This window comes from Pristiophorus japonicus, chromosome 1 (genome assembly GCF_044704955.1).
Source record: "Pristiophorus japonicus isolate sPriJap1 chromosome 1, sPriJap1.hap1, whole genome shotgun sequence".
Classification (NCBI taxonomy): Eukaryota; Metazoa; Chordata; class Chondrichthyes; family Pristiophoridae; genus Pristiophorus; species Pristiophorus japonicus.
In genome coordinates this window covers 483,891,824-483,916,049 of record NC_091977.1, presented here as the reverse complement: position 1 = coordinate 483,916,049, position 24,226 = coordinate 483,891,824, and positions in this window count along the sequence as shown.

Genomic DNA, 24,226 nt, shown 5'->3' with positions numbered 1-24,226 from the left:
GTCTTCAGAAAGAAACATAAAAAAATATGTAAAACAATGACTCAACAAAGGAATCTGGGGAGGTGATTTGTGCATGAAGCACTTGCTGTAACAGACAGGAACCAGCTCCTTATGGCCTCCCTTTAGAAGTAAACCTCAAACTTTTTTGTTTCTTTTGAAACTCCACTTTAGGACTCGAGCACACAATCTCGGTGGACACGCTAGTGTACTACTGAGGGAGTGCTGCATTGTCGGGCGGGGGCTGTGGTCGTTGGGAGGAAACATCAAATTGCAGCCCTGCCTGTCTGTCCAGGTGAACATTAAAGCTACCTTTGCAGGCTCCTTGCATTGCCGGCTCCTGACATGTGGGCCTCACACACCAAATGGCAACCCTGATGTAAAAGCATCAGATTTGCTACCATCGGTCACTGAAGTGACCTGCTAGAAACAAGCCTTCCTGATGTTAACTCTCAGCGAATTTACAATGGGATAATTGCCAGCTCTGCATGAGCAAAACATTGAGAACCAGAGATGAAAGCACCCTGTAAGAACAATGAAAAAAACAGCTTAAAGGTCCTGTGGAGCTAGTCAAAGAAGTGCAAGGAGTGCTGTCAGTATCCTGACCAGCAATCCTCCCTCAATCAACACCACCAGAAAGCACAACCCTCTCATTTCTGTTTCTGTGATATTGCTGTTGTTTGGCTACATAACGACAGTTGTGGATTTACATTAGAAAAATAAACTAAGAAAGCTTCTGATTGTTGTAAAAATCCAACTGGTTCATGAATGTCCTTCAAGGAAGGGAACTTGCCATCCTTACCTAGTCTGGCCTACATGTGACTCCAGTCGTCCCCTACTCAGTAGTTGATTCTTAATACCCTCTGAAGTGGCCGAGGTTGAAGCTCAGTTTTAAACAATCGCTACAAACTGTAATAAGAATCAGAAAACTGGTCGGACCTATTGGCAGTGATCCACTCATCACATCAGAATAAGACTAGACAGTTTCAGCCCTGTAAACCCTGCAAAGTCGTACTTTTAACATTTTGGGGGCTAGCATCCAAGTTGGGAGAGTTGTCTCACAGACTAGTTAAGCAACAGCCTGACCTAGTCACACTCACAAAATTACATCTATCAGCCAATGTCCCAGATTCTTCCATCACCATCCCTGGCTATGTCCTGTCCCACCAGCAGATCGACCCACCAGAGGTGGGGACACAATATTACACAATTGGGTGGAAGTGGTAATGGGAGTCCCCAACATTGAATCTGGCTTTGGGTTAAACAAGGCCAAGAGAACCTTGTGCGAATCACCACTTATCACTCCCTCCACTCCTCAACTAATAAACCAGTACTCGTTGCTGTTGAACATCATGGAGGAAGCTCTGAGGGAAGCAAGTTCACAGAATGCATTCTGGGTGAGGAGGCAGGTGCTGGGTGTGGTGCTTCAGTGTACTCTACCATGAGTGGCTCAGTAGTACAACCCCTGACCGGCTTCTGAAGGAAATAGCTGCCAGACTGGGCCTACGTCAGGTGATGAAGGAACCAACATGAGGAAGTAACCTACTTGACATCACTCTCATGAACCAAATGTCACAGACATGTATGCCCATAATAGCACTGGCAGAAGTGACCACTCTACAGTTATTTTGAAGACAAAGACTCATCTCCACCGTGAGGTCATTCCTCTATTGTGTAGTGTGACACTACCGCCGTGCTAAGTGGAACAGACTAAGAACAGATCTAGCAGCCAAAATCTGGGCATCAATGAGATGTAGTGGACTATCAGCAGTAGAATTGTATACCATCACAATCTGTGGTTGCCGCATAGAAACATAGAAACATAGAAAATAGGTGCAGGAGTAGGCCATTCGGCCCTTCGAGTCTGCACTGCCATTTAATGAGTTCATGGCTGAACATGCAACTTCAGTACCCCATTCCTGCTTTCTCGCCATACCCCTTGATCCCCCTAGTAGTAAGGACTACATCTAACTCCTTTTTGAATATATTTAGTGAATTGGCCTCAACAACTTTCTGTGGTAGAGAATTCCACAGGTTCACCACTCTCTGGGTGAAGAAGTTTCTCCTCATCTCGGTCCTAAATGGCTTACCCCTTATCCTTAGACTGTGACCCCTGGTTCTAGACTTCCCCAACATTGGGAACATTCTTCCTGCATCTAACCTGTCTAACCCCGTCAGAATTTTAAACGTTTCTATGAGATCCCCTCTCATTCTTCTGAACTCCAGTGAATACAAGCCCAGTTGATCCAGTCTTTCTTGATATGTCAGTCCCGCCATCCCGGGAATCAGTCTGGTGAACCTTCGCTGCACTCCCTCAATAGCAAGAATGTCATTCCTCAAGTTAGGAGACCAAAACTGTACACAATACTCCAGGTGTGGCCTCACCAAGGCCCTATACAACTGTAGTAACACCTCCCTGCCCCTGTACTCAAATCCCCTCGCTATGAAGGCCAACATGCCATTTGCTTTCTTAACCGCCTGCTGTACCTGCATGCCAACCTTCAATGACTGATGTACCATGACACTCAGGTCTCGTTGCACCTCCCCTTTTCCTAATCTGTCACCATTCAGATAATAGTCTGTCTCTCTGTTTTTACCACCAAAGTGGATAACCTCACATTTATCCACATTGTACTTCATCTGCCATGCATTTGCCCACTCACCTAACCTATCCAAGTCACTCTGCAGCCTCATAGCATCCTCCTCGCAGCTCACACTGCCACCCAATTTAGTGTCATCCGCAAATTTGGAGATACTACAATTAAATCCCCTCGTCTAAATCATTAATGTACAATATAAACAGCTGGGGCCCCAGCATAGAACCTTGCGGTATCCCACTAGTCACTGCCTGCCATTCTGAAAAGTACCCATTTACTCCTACTCGTTGCTTCCTGTCTGCCAACCAGTTCTCAATCCACGTCAGTACACTACCCCCAATCCCATGTGCTTTAACTTTGCACATTAATCTCTTGTGTGGGACCTTGTCGAAAGTCTTCTGAAAGTCCAAATACACCACATCAACTGGTTCTCCCTTGTCCACTCTACTGGAAACATCCTCAAAAAATTCCAGAAGATTTGTTAAGCATGATTTTCCTTTCACAAATCCATGCTGACTTGGACCTATCATGTCACCTCTTTCCAAATGCACTGCTATAACATCCTTAATAATTGATTCCATCATTTTACCCACTACCGATGTCAGGCTGACCAGTCTATTATTCCCTGTTTTCTCTCTCCCTCCTTTTTTAAAAAATGGGGTCACATTGGCTACCCTCCACTCCATAGGAACTGATCTAGAGTCTATGGAATGTTGGAAAATGACTGTCAATGCATCCGCTATTTCCAAGGCCACCTCCTTAAGTACTCTGGGATGCAGTTCATCAGGCCCTGGGAATTTATCGGCCTTCAATCCCATCAATTTCCCCAACACAATTTCCCGACTAATAAGGATTTCCCTCAGTTCCTCCTTCTTACTAGACCCTCTGACCCCTTTTATATCCGGAAGATTGTTTGTGTCCTCCTTAGTGAATACCAAACCAAAGTACTTGTTCAATGGGTCTGCCATTTCTTTGTTCCCGTTATGACTTCCCCTGATTCTGACTAAGGGGACCTACGTTTGTCTTTACTAACCTTTTTCTCTTTACATATCTATAGATGCTTTTGCAATCCGTCTTAATGTTCCCTGCAAGCTTCCTCTCGTACTCTATTTTCCCTGCCCGAATCAAACCCTTTGTCCTCCTCTGCTGAGTTCTAAATTTCTCCCAATCCCCAGGTTCGCTGCTATTTCTGGCCAATTTGTATGCCGCTTCCTTGGCTTTAATACTATCCCTGATTTCCCTTGATTGCCACGGTTGAGCCACCTTCCCTTTTTTATTTTTACGCCAGTCTAGTCTTCACAGCCCCAGGAAATCATTGCAGGAGCTCCTCACGACAGTGTCCTCAGTCTGGCCATCTGCAGCTGTTTCATAAGTGATCTTCCATCATAACGTCAGGGGAGGGACTGATCACTGATGATTCCACAGTGAATAGCTCCATCCACAACTCCTCTGGTAATGAAGCAACACATGCCAGGTTACAACAGGACATGTATAACATCCAGACTTAGGCCAACAAGTGACGGTAGATTTTGTGCTACTTAAGTGCCAGGTAATGGTCATCTTGAATAAGAAAAAGCCCAGCCAGCATCCCATGACCTTCAATGACACCACCATTGGCCAATCCCCCATCATCAAGATCCTGATAGAAACCACTTTCTGGAACACTGAGGTTTTGTACCTTAAATAGAATCACCAGCCTCAGAAGAGCAGCTTCATGGTGAATTGGTGGTTCCTGACATTGGTACTTAACAAGAATATGAAGACAAAGGGATGATCTTTGTTTTTAAACCACAAATGACAAAGATGAGCATATCACTAAGTTACCATTACAGGCTTGCTCTGATGTCACCTTCTGATGTCATGTTCAGGACAGGAATAATAAGTTGTAGGGCTTTGGAATATTGACCTGGAGATTTATGTTTTATTTATGTTTAAATCTCAACTCATACTCACACTTGGACTTCCTCTGTATCTGGAGAAAACTTCACCAGTCTCCTCAGGATCATTCAGAGAAATTTAATGAGAAAAATGTAATTGACAAGGTGTCATCTCCTACATCTTTCTAGTATTCTCCTTGAAGAATTGCCTGTTGATTAACATTGTTGAAGTCTGGGAACATGTCCATAAGCTGAAATTTTCCTTCCCCAAAGAGGGACATTGCTAGATACAATCATTTCAGAATAGAACATTTTGAGATACAGTATTTGAGTTATTGAGGGATAAAATGTGGTAAATGCTCAGGAGGAACAGGTGACTTTGGACCTATGCTTCTCAAAGCTCTCCACCACTGCAGGTTGCCTCGCCTCTGTTTGGTCTGTTGTAGAATAATTGTTAGAGATCAATTGCTATGATTAGTCAACAACTCTATTATTGTTATATCACGTGCCTACTAGGATGGTAGGAGGGGAACTAGATGGACTTTGGTCTTTTGTTGTATAACAATTCCTATGTCACTATGTTCCTATATAGGCCCCGACCTGTGTGAGAACATCAGCAGCACGTCGGGGCCATAAGAGGAGCGGCGAGCGGTCTCAGGAGCAGCATGGAGGCCCCGGGAGCAGCGTGGAGGCCTCGGGAGACTACTTCAGGGGACAGCGCGAGCTGGTGCAGGAGGCCGACGGCAGTGAAGAGTGACATCATCAAGGTCCAGGTCAGTGAATGGAGCGTGGGCAGATACAGCAGGAGCGGCGAGGTCGGGATGAAGGAGCAGTGAGAGACTGTAGAAGAATGAGTTCGGGGCCCAGAAGATGCGAGGGGCCATGGGCAGCATGGGCCAGCCCACACTGTGATATGTGTGCGCACTAGGTCCGTGCAACAGAGCAGGTCTCCAGTCATCTTGGGTAACCCTTGTCATTGGACCAAGGCTTAGCTCTGTCACGCCCGTGTGGTGGCTGGTGTGCAACAGCCACCCCACATTAAAAAAATCCACGCACAGGCATCTTCCACCCTTCAAGATGTAGTTCAGGACCTGGAATATTAGGTCCTTCATTGAAACATCTGTGAACTCACCTTTTTGGCGTGGAAGCAAGTCATCCACATTTCGAGGGATTGCCTATGATGATAATCCAATAACTCAATGGATGGTTGAGATTCCTATCAGACACACTAAGAGTGACTAAGCTGTATAAATCAGATTTTATTAATGTAATAAAGTTGAGAGAACACTAATATTCCATTAGTCCAAAGCATGTTTGATAGGCATTTGTGTTCAAAATTTAGCTTGTTATGGACTGCTATAATTTTATTAAAAATCAATTCTAATCACGGAAATCATATCCCAGCTTAACTCAAACCACTTGGCACAACACTTGTAATACTAGATACAACCATTTCAAAAAATAACAGTTTGGGCTATAGTATATGAATAATTTGAGACATGACATGTGCTAAGTGTAGCATGCTTGGAAGGAACAGGTAATGTCGAAGCTACGGTTCCCAAAGCTCTCAACCACTGGTGCAACATTTAGTTGGGTTGTTCCCCAGCAGTTGCTTGATGGAGGATCTGAGCCATTCAATACAAACATTTTGTGTGAATTGTTCAAATATGTGTTTGATTGACAGTTAATTAAATTTACTGGGTCCCAGGTTGTTTTGAAGATATTTATCAGCCTATCTTTTTTCAAATCTGCAGCCACTAAGCAGCCATGAAGTAAGGGCTTTACTTAGACCTTGGTTTAGCAAGGGCGGGAAGTGAAGCCATTGCAGGAGGCTCTCTGGCTACGACTAGATAGGTTAGAGTGGAACCAGGAGAGGGGAGTCCCACCCAGTGGAAGAGGCTTTGGAGAAGGATGATGTGGTCAACAGTGTCAAAGACTGCAGGCAGGTCGAGAAGGACGAGTGGGACTAGGAGCCTGTGAAAGAGATGGGCAACTGTAAGAGTGGGTTAGAAAAGCAGAATTAAATGTCAGTACAATGGAGGAACTATTGGGCATTTTTATATTTAAAGTGGGGGTCCTGGATGAGTGCTACTCAAATGAAGGGCGGAGATGCAGCAAATGAGGGTGTGGGGCCCAGAAGAGCCAAGGGCCCAGGGGCAGCACGGGCCAGCCCACACTGTGATATGTGTGCGCACTAAGTCCGTGCAGCAGAGCTTGTCTCCATTCATCCTGGTTAACCCGAGCCACTGGATAAAGGCCTAGCTCTGTCAAGCCCATGTGGTGGCTGGTGTGCAATGGTCACCACATGTTAAAAAAAGTCCACGTACAGGCATCTTCCACCCTTGGAGTTCAGGGCTGGAATATCGCGTCCTCCATTGAAACATCAGTGAACTCATCCCTTTTGGTGTGGAAGCAAATCATCCTCATTCGAGTGACCGCCTATGATGAGTTTAGCACAGGAGCTTCAGAGGGTGCGAAATTGCCCTTTTTAATAGTTCCATTACTGCCTCCGGGGGCACTAATGGGGTGCAACGAAGCTATCGCCCAGGGCAAGGGGACAATAGCGCCTCTGTGGAAACTGCCCAGGAGGTTTGGGGGGCAGTGTGCTGTTAGCGTCACGCCTCACGAATTGCACCCCGGGCTGGCGCACGCACGGCGATGACATCATCGCTGTGCATGCTTACCCCTCACCACCCCGTGGGAGAAATTGCCCTCTGGGCGGTGAGGAAGGCGACGGACAATGTCACCGCCAGCTTCGTGAGTCACGGGTCGCAAAGCTGGCGGACATCCGCCGCCGGGGAATCTATTAAAGGGTAGGCCATTTGCACCATGGGCTGCCATATTTTTCTGTCGACCAACTCTTCTTTTGGCCCGACAATGGCAGCCCTCGCCTCGACCGGGCGGCGATTCTGCTGACCGGCACTCCATAATGGGTGCCGGGCTGGTCGCCAGGTCGACGGTGTCAGTGGCGGCCGCTGAAGGGACTGCAGAGCACGCAGCGGCCCTCCCCTTTAATTGAAGGGGAGCGACATTCTGCCGCATCACCGCTACGCAGAGCATTCGCGAAGCTCTGACATTGGCGGCGGGGCGCTGGGCCCCAGAACGCGGTGCTGGTCTCAGCGCTGCCCTACCGCCCCGGCACAGAGCACTCTGCCTCCATTGAGGGGCAGAAGGGCCGAATTCCGCGCTGGGGACGCAACCTCCGGGCTGGACGAGAAATGTCCCGGCCCCGGAAGGTTACCGCCTACAAACAGGGCGGGGGGCAATTTCGCCCCCAGGGTTTTGATTGAGTAAATAAGGAGAAATTATTTCCACTAGCAGGAGGGTCAGCAAACAGTGGACACAAATTTAACGTAATTACCAAACGAACCAGAGGGGAGATGAGGAGACATTTTTTTACACAGTGTGTGCTGTGATCGGGAACGTACTGCCTGAAAGGGCGGTGGAAAAGGAAAGAATTTCAGGGCTATGGGGAAAGAGCAGGGGATGGGACAAAGAGCTGGCACAGGCACGCTGGGCTGAATGGCCTCCTTGTGCTGTAAGATTCTATGAAACTATTGATACTTTTTGTTATATGAGGAAGTAGCTAAGATTATGAATCACTAAAAGAAAATGAGTGCCATTATGCCTTTACTATTAACTTACACTTTTACTGTTTAACAAATTTTTTGAGGTATAAAATCTGAGACAAAGTTTAGTGCTGTGATATTCTGCCACCTTCAGAAGACAAGGAGAATTCCATGAAGGAAGGCACAGAACCAGTAGCTGAAATAAAAGTAAGAAGGAAAGAATTTGCATTTATATAATGCCTTTCACATCCGACTGCATTTCTAAGCAGTTCAACAACCATTGAGTTACTTTGGAAATGTAGTCACTGTTGTAATGTAGGCAAAGGCAGTAGCCAAATTGTGCACAGCAAGATCCCACAAACAGCAGCAAGATAAATGACCAGACATTCTGTGTAAGTGGTGTTGGTTGAGGGAGAAATGTTGACCAGGATTCATCTGAAAGAAGCTCTCTGTTCAAAATCCAGGCATGCTACTAATTGTAGCGAGATCACAGAGCTAGTGAATACACTTTCTGGCATGTTGGGAACTAGAGCTCATCTACGACAGTAGTCTGAAACATGGAAGCCAAAAATATCTCAGGTCAAAAAAAAACTAAAAGAAATTCAGGCATTTCTGTGCTAACATTGTGTTCAGTTTGATTTATTTCATCCTAAGTTAAACTCCTTCAAATTAAGCACCTGGGTTCTGAATGACCTTCTTCAGAATCCTCAATCCAATGGAGACAGGGGAGGTGATGTTAAAAAATATTAAATTGGTAGACTCCTCAGCATTGAGTGGTAGTCATTTAAAGATATTCATTTCGTTTTAAGATTATTCAATCTTTTGTGACAGAGCAATTTCATGAATTATGGCATTGTATATATACCTTCTGTGCTTTGAAATAGGTCCATCCCGTATTTCAAAATTGCATTAGATCATTCCATGTTTTGTGATGGACCTATTCTGCCAATTGCAGATCCATTCTATATTTTGCTATAGATCTGCTCCATGTTTTGAGATAAATCCAGTCCATGTTTTGTGATATTGTATCATGGATTTCTTCCATGCTTTATTATTGATCCATTACGTGTTTTGTGAACAATGTAGCCAGCTGTGTGATTGACACAGGAAGTGTTCTGAGGTGTGAGCTCATAGCTGAGGGAAATGGTGCAATGAACAGTTTGCTCAATATATTTAAATGACAAATATGCTCCATGTCCTTTATTCAGTACACACAGTATATAAGGTAGAATAACAGATGACTGGAGGGGAGTTACAAGACTGCAATGTTCAATTGATCAGTTCTATTATAAAACACAATGGCAAAGCTGGGCAGTTACTGTGTTGGTCTATGCTTTCTGCTATTGTATACCATACTCTGAGGATACTGGGTAGGCTGAAGACAGCAATGAAATCACGGGGTTTGGATCATGAGGGCACTGCTCAGGCAGTTAAAGAAAGAAAACACTTGCATTTATATAGCACCTTTCACAACTGCAAGCACTTTACAGCCAATGAAACACTTTTTGAAGATTAATAAATGTTGTAATGTTGTAGGAAACATGGTAGTCAATTTGCGCACAGCAAGGTTCCACAAACAATGTGATAATGATCAGATAATCCATTTTAGTAATGTTTGTTGAGGGATAAATAATGTTTGTTGAGAACTCCCCTGATCTTTGAAATAGTGTTGTGGGATCTTTTATGTCTGTTGGAGAGGGCAGACAGAGCCTCAGATTAACGTCTCATCCGAAAGACAGCATCTCCCTCAGTACTGCACTGGAGTGTCAACCTAGATTTTATGTTCAAATCTTTGGAACTTGAACCTATGACCTTCTGACTCAAAGGTGAGATTGGATATTTTGAGATCCAGTCAGCATTTCTGAGAATATATAGATTTGTGTTTGATTCTTGGTGGTACTGTCGCCATGTGAGCCTTGGCCTCACAGAATGCTGGCTCACACGATAGTGAATTGTGAAAGAAAGTCACCATCCTACAATAGGCACTGTGAACCTTTCTATCTATATCCAAACACCTTTAGATTCCGGACGGGTGGGTTATCGAGGTGAGTTGGAAACTCACATGCTGCTCCAGAAATTAAAACACCCGGCCCCATGTAAATCCTGCTGACTGACTCCAGTTTGAGGCTGTTACCGCCTGGTTAACGCCAGCCGAAGGCAGACGGAATCTTACCCTCTGTCTTGAAAGGCCATTCGGGGGAACTGCTCAGAGAGATGCTGTTGCCTGTGGGATCTGTATCCCGGACCTTCGGGGAGGAGTGGGTGGGGATCCTGTCAGTCGATGGGGAGGTGGAGGAAATGAAATGAATGACGTCCGTAACTGTGATTATGGGCTGCTGTAATTGCAAAATAAAGGGCGATGGATGATAGCCAGAATAGAGTTCCTCTGACTGAATTTTATGAGCTTTCCAGTGACTCAGTTTTCAATATGAGCAACCCCTGCTATTACCACAGGACCCCAGTGTGTAATAATAATCTGGCAATACATCATTGCACAAACTGAAAGGGTGAACGTTATATTCCCTCTGTGCAACTTCATAAAAGAAAAGTAACAGTTGCCTACAAAGGATCCCAGCCCATTCATCAGACCAGGGGAGGGGGAGGGGGAAGAGGAGGGAGCGAGTTGTGAGGTTATAAGGCTTTGGAGGGGCACTTGAAAATCATTAAATGGTGGTTGTTTTCACGCACAACTTCTCAGCCTCCTGTGAGCCTCTCAGCATTGCAGTCTGCTAGTGAGTGGGGAGGGGGAGAGAGAGAGTGACAAAAGAAGGAGGGTGGGAATTGCGACAATGATTTGCCAAGAACAGGATTTCAAGAGACGGTAGGGGCCTAAATCTGAAAGGTAGAGACCCGAGGATCGAATTAAATTCATCCCCTGGCCTCATCGTAATAATTCAGCTCATAGGTAAGTCCAGGGGCTGGTGGGAAAAGTTGATTGGGAGAGGATGAGGCTGACAGCGTTCCTGCTCCTACCACAAACAACAATATTTCTGATGTTTTGGGGCCTTTTTGTTTGAGCGGCCTCCAACGATCCCTCTAAGGATAGTGGGTTAGGCTGCTTGAGGAAATAGCAGTCGGAGCTTGTGCATTGAAAGCTATGGCTAGCCCGAATAATTTATCAATCCGGGTCAGAAATGAGCAATATTGAAATGAGGTCTGCCCTCATTTCAGGTGGCAAATAAGAACCTCCGATCAATTTAGCAGAGGCCGAACGCCTGTTCAGATCGGGTGCAGGCCTCTACCCTGCTAAGTTGATCACCGTTGTGTCCATTTTAGGCCCGTAAAATGGAGCACGGCAATGTTAAATTTAAACCCCCAAAGAGTTTAGTTGAAGAACTGTTTTGTATGGATTACTTCTCTGTAAGGTCGCTGCATAATCAATCACTTTTATCGTGGCAGCTTATGCAGCCTTTACTTTGGAGGGTGGAGTGGTTAAGATTAAACTTTGAGTCAGTTGTCTGCTTAAAAGGAGCTGTGTGTATTTGCCTCCCACTAAATAACTTTTTGTTGGCTCTGCTGTGATTTTTTTTTTACAAATCATTTATTCTCTCTAACACTTAGGTTGCTTCATGTCAGGTGCCGATCCAAGGGCCTGAGAAGGGCAGGAAGCAAATTATTCCTGGGTTCTTGCCTGCGCCATGTCATAACCAACTGCTACGATGTGTGCGTGAGGCACTAAGGGAAATCAAATAGACTTTAGTGTCTGGATTAGTTCAGTCAGGTGCCATGATATTAAACTGTTGTTTAATGAGTATTAGACTGGCTACACCACAACAACTGTGCCTTCCTGAATTTATACATTATCCCTCATATGGAAGAACATCTCAGAGCCATTGACAAGATAAAAGAGGAGCCACTGACCCAAAAAATAGGAATTATTAAGGGGTGAAGGCACGGTCTAAGAGTTTCATTTTTGAAAAAGGCTTTTGATGGAGGGAAAAGAGTCAGCCAGGCAAAGTGATTTTGGGAGAGATTTCTTGAAGTGCAGCGCTGCAAGGATCAGCCTCAGATGTTTGAGCGGAGAGAGCAGGAACCAGGCAGGAATCTAGAGTCAAAGGAGCAGAGGACTAGGACATACAGAGAGAGGAGACCCTTCAGTAAAGGTGGAGCTGAGACTGGCAGATTAAAAGTAAGGAAGAGGACCTTGAAATCCATGTGTGGGGAATGGTCAGGGAGCTGTGCCACAGAGGCCATGGGTCACAGAACTCTGCATTAACATTTTAGGTTACTCTAAGAGGAACCAAGAGGAGCATTTCTCCTCCATCCGATTCCACAAACAACATTTCTGAGGTTTTGGGGCCTTTTTCTGAGCAGCCTCCAGAGGCTCTTTCAAGGATGGCTGGTTAGGCTGCTCAAGACCAGGAAATACCATTCGGTACAGGAAATACTTATCCCATTGAATTTATCAATCTGGGTTGGAAATGAGTGCAGGAGCCTCATTTCAGTGTTAAACTGAGGCCTGTGCTCATTTCAGGCGGCAGCAAGAGCTGCCTAACATAAAGGCCCCGGTCAATTTAGCAGTGGTCCGAATGCAGATTGGGCGCGAACCTCTGACCTGCTAAATTCATAGAATCATAGAAATTTTCAGCATAGAAGGAGGCCATTCATCCCATCGTGTCTCTGGCAGCAAATTAGTTATTATTGCACCTGTTCTGGTTTTCAGTTTTGCATTGATGGGTGGTACAAGTCAGGTGTGAAGTTGAATTTTGGCAAGGTGTGTGAGACCCAGTTAGGCATATGGGGCTAAAACTTCGGTCATGCAGCACCTGTTTTTCAGGCGCTAACCAGCTTATTAAGCCCCTGATTTGATGGGCAGGAAGCACATGCACATTTCCAGCTGGGAGTGCGTTGCCAGCCCGACAGCTGAAGGAAAAAAATAGGTGATCAGGGCCCATGCCTGAAACCGGTGCCAGACCCATTGGCAATCAGGGGCCTAATACCTGTTTGAGGTCCCCACTTCAAGCTGGGTTTGCTCTGAGGCAGCCAAGGCTTACGCCGGCTCCAATCAGTAAAACCACACCTTGGGACCACCTCATACCAACAAGGTCAATTTTAAAGTGCTCCTCCTAACCCTACATTTAAAGAAGGTCGGCTGCTGCTTCTCTTCAGCTGCCGGGTTTCCCGAGGCCAGAGTTCAAGCTGGAACAGAGTAAGAATCTTAGGCACGTAGCCTCATGAAAATATTTAACTGAGGGAACTGTTTCCCGAGAGCGGAATGGTCGCCTGCCCTGTCCCACCTCCGTTAAAAACAGAAGTAGGTGGGTACGAGGCAGATCCAGTTCGGGTTTGAAACTTGTAGTCACGTAGTCCAGATAGAATGCATCGTAGGTTGCTGAAAGAAGCAAAGGTAGGAATAGCAACGGCATTGGTCACAATGTTTTAATCCTCATTGGATACAGGAGTAGTGTCGGAGGACTGGAGAGTTGCTAATGTTATATCACTGTTCAAAAAAGGGGAGATGGATAAACCAGGTAAACTACAGGCCAGTCAATCTAACATTGGTGGTGGGGAAGTTATTGGAAACTGTTATGTCCTTAGATGCTCTAATAATGACTCCACAAGGCAATGTGTTGTACTTGAACTGTAGTGACCTTAGTCCTTTATTTGTTAACTCCAGAGTGAGGATCATACCTGGTGGCCTGCCTTTTATACTAGGCCAGGCATACCTGTACAGGTAACCTACAGGTCTCCCACTGCTGTGCCCTCTGGTGGCACACCTTCTGATAGTACCAACAGTAGCCATGTAGGATACATGACATCACTCTCCCCTAAATCTTTAGTGCAAATCGTCTTTGCATTGACTGTGCTCTGGCTTTAGCTCTATCTGGGCTCTATCTGGTTGACCCTTGGCAGGTCGTTTCGATCTTGGGTGAGCGGTTGGTGCAGTCGAGTGCTGGTGGTTGCTGTTTGTGTGTGTCCCTGACCACTCCATTTCCCCCCCCACCCCACCCCCATATATAGATTATGCCAGAGGCTCATTACATTCATATACATTCAAGCTCAGAAAAGCAAGTTTGAATTACATTTGTGGTTCCGTTGTGAGACAAGTACATTAGACTGGTGAGATACATTATCGATGCGGTGATCGGTGCGTAAGGACAAACTAGTTCCAGAACTGCTGGATGGTGTCCCTGCAGTCTGGTGGTGGCGCAGTGCCCAGTGCTGGCAGTGGGAACCCAGCTGGCTCAAGTTGCCTGCTCTTGGGGCTGTTGCCGTGGTTCCTAGTGTCGGGCAGGTTCACAGATGCCTGTGACCTCCCTGTCCTTTCTTTGCAGCCTGGGTCGCTGCTGCTCCCTGAGGTGCTGTTATCTAGCAGTGCACAGGGAACTGCTGACTCGCTAGCCTGGGCGTTGTTTGATTTGGGATCCTGGCTGGTCCCGGTCCCCTTTGGGGGGACTGCAGCAGGTGACCCTTCGTTCCCGGGTATGGCCTTGGTGGCGATGGAGTCTAGGGGCTACGCCTTAGCACAGTTTGCTCTTTCAGGCTCGTGGCGGTTGGTGCCATTGGGTGCCTGAGAGGTGGAGTCGATCAGGGCATGGTATCGATACTGATGCCGTTGCCCTCCTGAGATCTCTTGTTCTGCTGCTCGTGTGTATTGGCTGCTTGTGGCCACACTCCATGGTGCATAACTCTGATCCCAGGGATGCAGACTACAGCATTGGGTAGCTCGCTGGACCTGTGTGCTCACGATGGGTGTCTGCCCGCTGTGTTGGCTGCGTGCAGTTGAAATCCTACATCGCACAACTTTTCATTACTTATTGTGGATACTCTGTAGCTCCGATCGCGATCACGTGACTTTTCCTCGCTGGTTGCATGTCCACAATTCAGATCATCAATTACACATTTTACATGATCGCGCGACTTTTCCTTGCTTATTGCATGTACACAACTCTGATTGTCAGTTACACATTTTATCTCTAACTTACAGTTGCAATCACATTGCTTGAGTGTGTGGAACTGTCCCTTTAATTGTAGTGGGTTACAGACCTCTTTTAAGAGAGCCTTGCTATCTTTACCCCAATCCACTTCTCCGTTTGGTACCACGTGTTGCTCCATCAGCGCTGCACCTCGTGGTCTGGCCGAGGCCATCTTTTTCTTCAACGCCTCACCTCATGGTTTGGACGCCATCTTTCCTCCATCCATGATGTCGACTGCGGTGATCCTCTTCTCCCCAGGTTCTGCCACTGAAGCTGGGAAGTCGCCTTTGGATCCGATTTTCTTCCTCCGGAGTCCTGAACTGGAGCCTGGAAAGTGCATTCAGGTCATCTCAGCTGAATCATCTCCACGCAGTCATGCTGAGCGGTCTGTGCCTTGGGTGCTGTGCTGGTCTGCTTTCTGGTGCCGGGTCCACCCTCAAGTGAGGGCTTGCTGTGCCTCCGAACACGGAGGACATCGATCGCTGGAGGGGTGAAGTCTTCTCACTTCCAATGGATCTTCTCCATCCACCTTCTTCCGAGTAGCATTGGTCCATCACCTGCAACAATCCACAGAGGTAACTTGTGCACCGCGCCATCATAGAGTACCTTTACATTCGCACTACCAATGACTGGGATAAGTTCATCAGTGTAGGTGCGCAGCTTTGCCTGAACCGGGACCAACTTGGGTCGTTCAGCTTGATTGTCCCATAGCCTCTCAAAGACTTCTTGATTCATTACTAACTGGCTTGCCCCTGTGTCCACTTCCATGAAGACTGGAACGCCATCTATCTCAACTTCCATCCTCAATGGGGAACACTCGGTGGTGCAGGTAAACATTCTATATATCTCATCGTGGGGCTGAGCTGCCTCTCTGCCTATCGTTTCATAATCCACGCTGGCTTCATGGCCATCTGCAGACTCTTCATCGACACAATGAGTCATATTTTTCTTACACATTCACTGGAGGTGGCTCTTTATGCTGCATACAGTCTTTAAAGCGGCACTGGTGAGCCCTGTGATTCCCTCCTCAATGCCAGCATGGTGTTACTCGATTAGCCCCCTCAGCAGACTCTGAGTTAAGGGACTCGGGGGCCTGGTCTCTCTCCCCTGAGAGGGTTCGCTTTCTAAAGTCCAGCCTCTAAAAGGCACCACTCGGTGCACAGTACCTGCCAGGTTTGAGTCCTGAGGGTGAGTCATCTGCCTAGAACCGCAGGTCGAGGCCGTGAATGCTTGGCTCACAGAAACGGTCTTCTGTGTGACTGTGGTATCCACCGACAGTAGCTTATGAAGAAGGCCCTCATGGCCGATGTCAATGACAAAAATGTCCCGCAGCGCTTCGTTGAGACCTCCTGATGTCTGCGGCATATTTCGCGATTTCCTGGCCTTCGGGCCGTCGGTGGATGTAGAACCGGTATCTGGTTGTGAGGATGCTCTCCTTGGGCTTGAGTTGCTCCTGGATCAGGGTTACAAGCTCCTCGTACATCTTGGTCATTGTCTTCACTGGTGCCAGCAAGTCCCTGATGAGGCCATAGACAGTGGGCCCACAACTAGTTAGCAGGATAGCTCTGCGCTTATCAGCCAGTGTGGCCGGGTCGTCTCCTGCCAGGTTGTTTGCTGTGAAGAAATGGTCGAGCCTCTTCACAAAAGTGTCCCAATCATCACCATCGGCGAACTGCTGCAACGTAACAAGCGTAGCTATTTTCGCGTGAGAGTCCGTAATCTCGTCGCCAATTGTTATGTCCTTAGATGCTCTAACAATGATTCCACGAGGCAATGTGTTGTACTTGAACTGTAGTGACCTTAGTCCTTTATTTGATATCTCCAGAGTGAGGATCACACCTGGTGGCCTGCCTTTTATACTAAGCCAGGCACACCTGTACAGGTAACCTACAAGTCTCCCACTGCTGTGCCCTCTGGTGACACACCTTGTGATACAGTAGCCATGTAGGATACATAACAGAAACCATGATCAGGGACAAAATAAACTTTAATTTGGAAAAGCATGGGTTACTCAAGGTGAGCTAGCAGGCATTTGTTAAAAGCAAATCGTGTCTGATTAACTTGATTGAATTCTTTGATGAGGTAACAGAGAAGGTTGATCAAGGTAGAGCAGTAGATGTTGTATATATGTGTCATGTTTGTAACCTTCACATAACTGTAACCTTTATGTAACAACACTGTACCAGGTATGCACCTGAGAAATGCACACCTTGACCACAAGAGGTGAACTTGTGGGAGACACTCCTCACCTGGTCATCCAGGTATATAAAGGGAGGTCCCACGCAGGGTCAGCACTCCTTGGTCCTGGGAATAAAGGTTCAGGTCATGTAGTGACCTTGCCTGCAGTACATGCCTTGTGTGATTTTATGGTAAGGTATAAGGACACCACAATATGGACTTTCGGAAAGCATTTGTAAAATGCCACACAGGAAGCTTATTGAGAATATGGAACACCATGGAATTAAGGGGAAAGTGGTGGTATGGATACATAATTGGCTTAGTGACAGGAAGCAAATTGTGATGGTGGATGGATGTTTTTCAGACTGAGAGGTCTGAATGACCAAGATACGGGTGTAAAAAGCAGCATAATAAGGTTTACAGATGATACAATACTTGGCAAAGTAGCAGATAGTGATGAGGATAGTTATAGGCTTCAGGTTAACTTAGCCAGGATAGTGAAATGGGCAGAAGGATGGCAGATGAAGTTCAGTGCAGAGTACTGTGAAGTGATGCACCTGGGAGGACAGTCTACTATAAATGGCTTGATTTTGAAAAGTGTAGATTAGCAGACAGACCTTGGTGTCCATAAACACAAATGCTTAAAGGTGGCAGGGCAAGGTGGTAAGGTGGTTAAATAAAAAGCACATGGGTTATTTGGGTTTATAAATATAGGATTAGAATATAAACGCAAAGAGAGCAGGCTAGAACTTTATAAATCACTGGTTAAGCCTCAGTTGGAGTATTGTAGGCAATTCTGGGCATCATAGTTCAGGAAAGTTGTAAAAGTTGTAAACAGGCGGTTTACCAGGGATGAGGGATTTCAGTTATGAGGAGAGGTTGGAAAAGTTAGGACTGTTCTCCTTGGAACAGAGAAGGTTAAGAGGTGACCTAATAGAGGTTTTCAAAACAATGAGAGGTTTTAATAGAGTAAATAGAGAACAATTATTCCCTCTGGCGAGTGGGTCAATAACTCGAAATCATGGATTCAAAATCATTGGAAAAAGATCTAGAGCTGAGATGAGGAGAATCTTTTGCACTCAGAGAATTGTTGGGATCTGGAATGTTCTACCTGAAATGGTGATGGAAGCTGAATCCATAAATAATTTTAAAAGGGAGTTGGACAGGTACTTTAGGATGAGGAACTTACAGGGTTACGGACAAAAAACGAGCATGTGAGACTAAGCACAACTGTATATTCAAAGAGCTGAATAGCCTCCTTCTGTGCTGTAAGTTTTTATGAACTTTCGACCTGACCCAAACCCATCTGTTTTTGGGGGTTAAAATGACCCCCATTAATTCTGAACCTTTGGCCAACATTCAGCTTGTTAATGTTTGTATACAGCCCTACTTAATCCTTTGTAAACCACGGCCAAGTAAGTATCATTCAATAACTTAGCAATATATGCTGGATGTATTCTATTCATGAAGGTCCAGCTATATTCTAACCACTAGCCATTACTTTGTTTCAGACTGTCCTAGAGGAGGAGGAGAAATAGACTACAAGCCAAACATGTAAGATGTTACTGTACAGGCACAGGATGATGGGAGGAAGGAGGGTTTGCATGCAAGGTGTAGAATGGCAGGGAAGACAGGAACCATTTTATAAATGGAACCTCCCACAACTTTCACTCTGACTATCAAACCCAACAGAGGTAGCCAGGACTGAAAGCCACATGGCACAGGGTGTGACTGATACAAGGCTCTAGGCCAGCACATCTGGAGAAGAAACAGGAAGACTGCAAGGGAAATGGGCGAGAGGAAGGTCATGTGGGAACAAGTGGATGCTGAATTCCCATGTAATTTCCTTAAGGTCTGGAGGGAAGGTTTGATCCAGACAATGTCAATCTGGATGAAGTGAGGGATTCATTGGAGTCAGGTCAATGATTGGTGGAAGGACTGAGAATTACATATTGGACACAGGTTAATGATTGGTGGAAGATGTGGTAATGATGCATTGGAGTAAGGTCAATGATTGGCAGGGGAGCAGGTAGTGACACATTGGGAGTTAGGTCAATGATTGATGGAGAAGCTGATAGTGATACGTTAGGGACGTCAATGATTGGTGGAGGTGCTGAGGGTTACAAATTGGACACAGATTAATGATTGGTGGAAGAACTAGTAATAACACATTGGAATCAGGTGAATTATTGGTGAGGGAGCTAGTATTTATACATTAGAAGCCTGGGAACAGAATGTAGTGGATTTGTTACTGGCAGTAACATGGCAGTTTGAGAATTTGAATTCAGTTTTAAAAATCTGGAAATAAAAAGTGACAATGAAACTGGTTCTCTACTTTCCTGTAGGGAAGAAAGTCTCTCGTCCTCAGCTGGTCGCCTATATGTGACTAAAGTCCCACATCAACGTGGTTCACTCTTAGTTGCCCTCTGGCGTTATGTGGAGAGACTAGTGAAGCCGAAATTGTTCTGCTCAGAGCAGAGCAGCTTAAGGGGAGATTTAATAGAGGTGTTCAAAATTTTAATAGAGTAAATATCATGAATGGTTTTGATTGAGTAAGTAAAGAGAAACTGTTTCCAGTGGCAGATTTAAGGTGATTGGCATCAGAACCAGAGGCAACACAAGGAAATGTTTTTTTACACAGAGAGTTGTTGTGATCTGGAATGCACTGCCAGAAAAGGTTCAATAGTAACACTCAAAAGAGAACTGGATAAATACTAGAAGGGGAAAAAAATTCCAGGGCTATGGGGAAAGAGCAGGGGAGTGAAATTAATTGGATAGCTCTGTGCTGAATGACATCCTTCCGTACTGTATCAGTCTGCTGTATCATTCTCTGAAATAAGGGCAACCTGTTTCCGCTGGCAAGAGAATTGGTAATCAGAGGACAAAGATTTAAGATAATTGGCAAAAGAACCAGAGGGAAGATGAGAATTTTTTTTTAACATAGCGAGTTGTTGCGATGGGTATTCCACAGACTGAAAGGTTGGTGGAAGCAGGTTCAATAATAACTTTCAAAAGGGAACTGGATATATACTTGAAAAGAAAAAAAAATGCAGGGCTATGGGGAAAGAGCAGGGGGATGGAACTATCTGGATAGCTCTTTCAAATGGCTGGCACAGGCACGATGGGTCAAATAGCCTCCTTCTGTGCTGTAAGATTCTGTGATCTCAAATAAATGAAGGGAAAGATTAGAAGATGTATTTGTTATGCAGAGGGTTGTTAGGATATGGAATGCCTGTCCAGAATTAGAGGTGGAAGCATCCATAATAGATTTTAAAGGGAAATGGATTAATAATTGAAAAAAGAAAACGGAAAAGGGTATGTGAAAAGGGCAAGAGAAGGAGACAAGTGGATATTTCTTTCAGAGAGTCGTCCCTGGCATGATGTGCTGAATGGGAAGTTCCATAACTCGATGACAAGACTTGAGCCCCAAGTCACATTCCTTTCTCAATCCCTCCCACTGGCTCTTGGAGTAGAGAAATACCTGGAAGTCACTTGGGGATTGTGGAGAATATCTGTCAGGGGTCAAAGAAAGATGCATCCCTTTAGCGTTGACAGCATCCATGCTAACGCCCTGCGAGTTGGAGTCACTCAGAGCGAGCAGGGTAGAGCGGGCCCAAGGAACCAATTTGGGAGAGAGGGAAGAGGATACGGGTGGTGGCTGGGGGGGGGGGGAGAGAATAGAGAGAAAGAAATTACAAGCTTAAGTTGAAAAAAATAAATCTTTAATTGGCCTCCAACATATAACTATCTCAAATGTCAGTGAAAGCTGTAACTTAGCTGCAGTTCAAACAGAATAATGGCAAGGGAAAATTTGTGTTGGCATTGGGCATCAATCTGAACAACTCTCTTCCCAGCTCCATTTAAAAACAGTATAAATCTCAACTCGTTTTGAACTAAATGCTCAGGCAAACATTTTATACAGCAATTTACATGTCATCATTAGCAGTAATCTGTTTTTCTTCTTTTTTTCTAATCCATCTCCTTATTTTCTGATTTTTCTTCCTGCTTATCCCATTTCTTTTATCGACCTTCAGTTCTCGCCGCCCAATTCTCTACCCCCATCCCTTCTCTCCCCCTCTGCCGAAGGTGCCTGCTCTCACTTGCATACGGTTCCACAGGTCTGGCTTATCCTTTGGCACCTACTTCGAGCTGCCTGTTCATCTCAGGTGACAAGGCCCAGGTTTTTTCCTCGGTGTGACGGGGCAGGGCTCCCGCTGACCTGACTGATTCAGCGCTGACCTCGGCAAAGGTTCCGGGATCAGTTTACTGTGCATAGTCCGGCAGGCTCCCCGGCAGAGTTGCTGACAACTATGGGAAAAAATTTAGGTCATTTGGCTAACGTGGTACAAATTACTTTTTGCCAGGGTGTGGTGCCGCCACTGACTGCCACAAACTTCTGCAGGGCCTTAGTGGCGGCGGTAACCAGTAGCATCCCGCTCCTACCGGTGCCGTGCACAGCAACCCATTTTCACCTTGGTGTGAAAATTCGGCAGCGCCCCATGAAGCTGCCGCGGGCTTGTAGCGGGTTGTGGGGCACGTAGCGGGCTCTAGGCCGCGCATGGGATGAAAATTAAAAGGGAGGTGTGGCAGGAAAAGAAAATGGGCGATTTACCGGTCGCGGCCGCCTTCTTTATCGGTCGTGGGGCCTGTACCACGATCCTGCAGCCCGGTATTCCACTTGTGTGCCAGGCTGCTGCCACGGCACCTCGCTCCCTGGCGGTCCAGCAATGGACCCGTTTCCTGCCCACAGAATTGGCAGCTTGGCCCTCCCCTTTAATGGAAGTGGAGGGTCCTGTCTACGCGCCAGCGCTCTGCGGCCCACCGCGTGGCGCTGGAAACTTCGCGTGACGTCGCGCCCCGCTCCCACCCCTGAGAGGAAGTGGAGCACGATATTTTGCGCACTATTTCCTCTCAGGGGTGATAAGCCGCGGATATAGGTCGTGGGGCAGGATATCCGCGGCTAGTGCATGAGCTCCCGCCTCGTGGCTGTTATCACCCCCAACCGAACTTCGTCCCGATAGTGTGTGACTGGAGTCACGTGTAGGCCCTGACTAGGTAGGGTGTGGCAGGTTCCCTTTCCCTGAAGGTCATCAGTGAAACAGTTGCGGTTTTACAACAATCTGTCAGTTTTCATGGTCATTTGTTTTCTGGGGCTAGCCACAAATTAACCGATCTATTGACACCATAACCACTAGGCTTCAAAACCCATAATACTCGCATAGATTTGAAAAATAAATTCTCAGGATGTGGGCATTGCTGACATGTCCAGCATTTATTACCAATTCTTAGTTTCCCTGAGGTGGTAGGCCAACTGAGTGACTTGCTTCAGGGGGCAGTTATGAGTTTGGGACTGGAATCATATATAGGCCAGAGCGGGTAATGACAGCAGGTTTCCATCCCTCAAAGACATTAGTGATCCAGTTGTGCTTTCACAACAATCTGACAGCTTCGTGGTTACTTTTACTGATACCGACTTTTTATTTCCAGATCATTTTTTAAATTGAATTCAAATTCTTAAACTGCCTTGGTTTGAACTTATGTTCTTTTTGTTATTCGTCCAGGTCTCCGGAGGTCAAAGAAAGCAGGAACATAACCATTGCATTACCACAGCCCTAAATGCATTCTTCCCCCATTTGATTGTTAATCCTGCATTGGACATTTAGGGGTCGAAATTGCCCCTGCCCTTAAGGCCTATTACCGCCAGAAATCGATGGCCACGCTGCGGAGTGAAATGGCCGCCGATTTTTCGTGGAATGGCCACCATTTTGAAAATTCCACTCCTGTGGTATCCCAGCGATGACCCGTACCCCCTACTACTGCGCCTCTGTTGCCGATCTATTCTAAGTGCGTCATCAGAGTGCGCACTGCCGATGATCCCCCCCTGATTGCGAAATTCCGCCGAGAAAATCATGCACCCATCGCTTGGTGCCACCGGCAGCTTTGTCTGCTGGTGCACTGTGCTTGGAGTGTGCTCAAAATGGCGGTGTGGCTGCCATTAAAGGGGAGGACCTACTGCTGTGGCCACCATCTTATCTTTTTTGTCGGCCGACTGCCATGTCAGGCCATGCCCCCTAGCTTGACCGGGCCGCCAACAGGCAACCTGGCACACCCTCTTGGGTGCCAGGCTGCTGGCCTGGCCGAAATCCTCCCTGGTGACCCAGTGGACCTAACTTAAATAATGGCAACAGCTCTCCCCTTTAAGTGAAGGGGAGAGACGTGGTGGTGCGCCAGTGCGATGAGATCATCTTCCCCCAACTTCCACCCCTCCAGTGTGCGAACTTCTGCTCACCGCCACACATCCGCCCCCATTATGACTGACTTCCGTGCCGCTGGAAAAAAAAGCCAAAGAGCGGAAATTCGCTCAAGAGGCCACTGCATTAACCGCGGTGGTAAAAACAGCTGAAACAGTGTAGGTTCGCCGCGGTTCCGGCAGTGGGCAATTTCTGCCCCTTAAATTCTTTTCAGCATTGGCAGCTATTTAGCGATGCTGGTTGCCTGTTGTATCATGACCAGCACGATTGCATCATCCTTAATTTCTCATTTGAATACGCTTTTGGGAAAGTGACACCAGAAAATTATGGGAAAAATGGGTGAGGATCTGATGTTTCCAGTCCACAATCCAGTTTACACATCTTCCCGCCTGAGTACCAGTGCTAAACTTAGAGATGAGGACCCATTGAGGTGACCTAGTTGAAGTAATGGCAGCTATGCCAACCAGGGACCTGCATCTCACTTTAATAAGCACTTTCCAGTGCCAGACTCATGACTTCCGTGCATGGTGTGTCTCGCCTCTCCTGAGTGAACTGATTCCAGTAGTCATCGATAGGGTCTGACGAAGGGTCATCGACCTGAAACGTTAATTCTGCTTCTCTCTGCACAGATGCTGCCTGACCTGCTGAGTATTTCCAGCATTTTCTGTTTTTATTTCAGATTTCCATTACGGGTTCCATTACTGGCTGGCAGTGTCCAGATAGTGCGGGTGTTTGTTTATCGGGTGATCGTATAATAAATAGTTCGTCATGCTGCCCTGTCGCCATTGTGATTGAGTAGCCTGGCAGCTGGCACTGCCTGGACTCACACGTGAAGAAAGA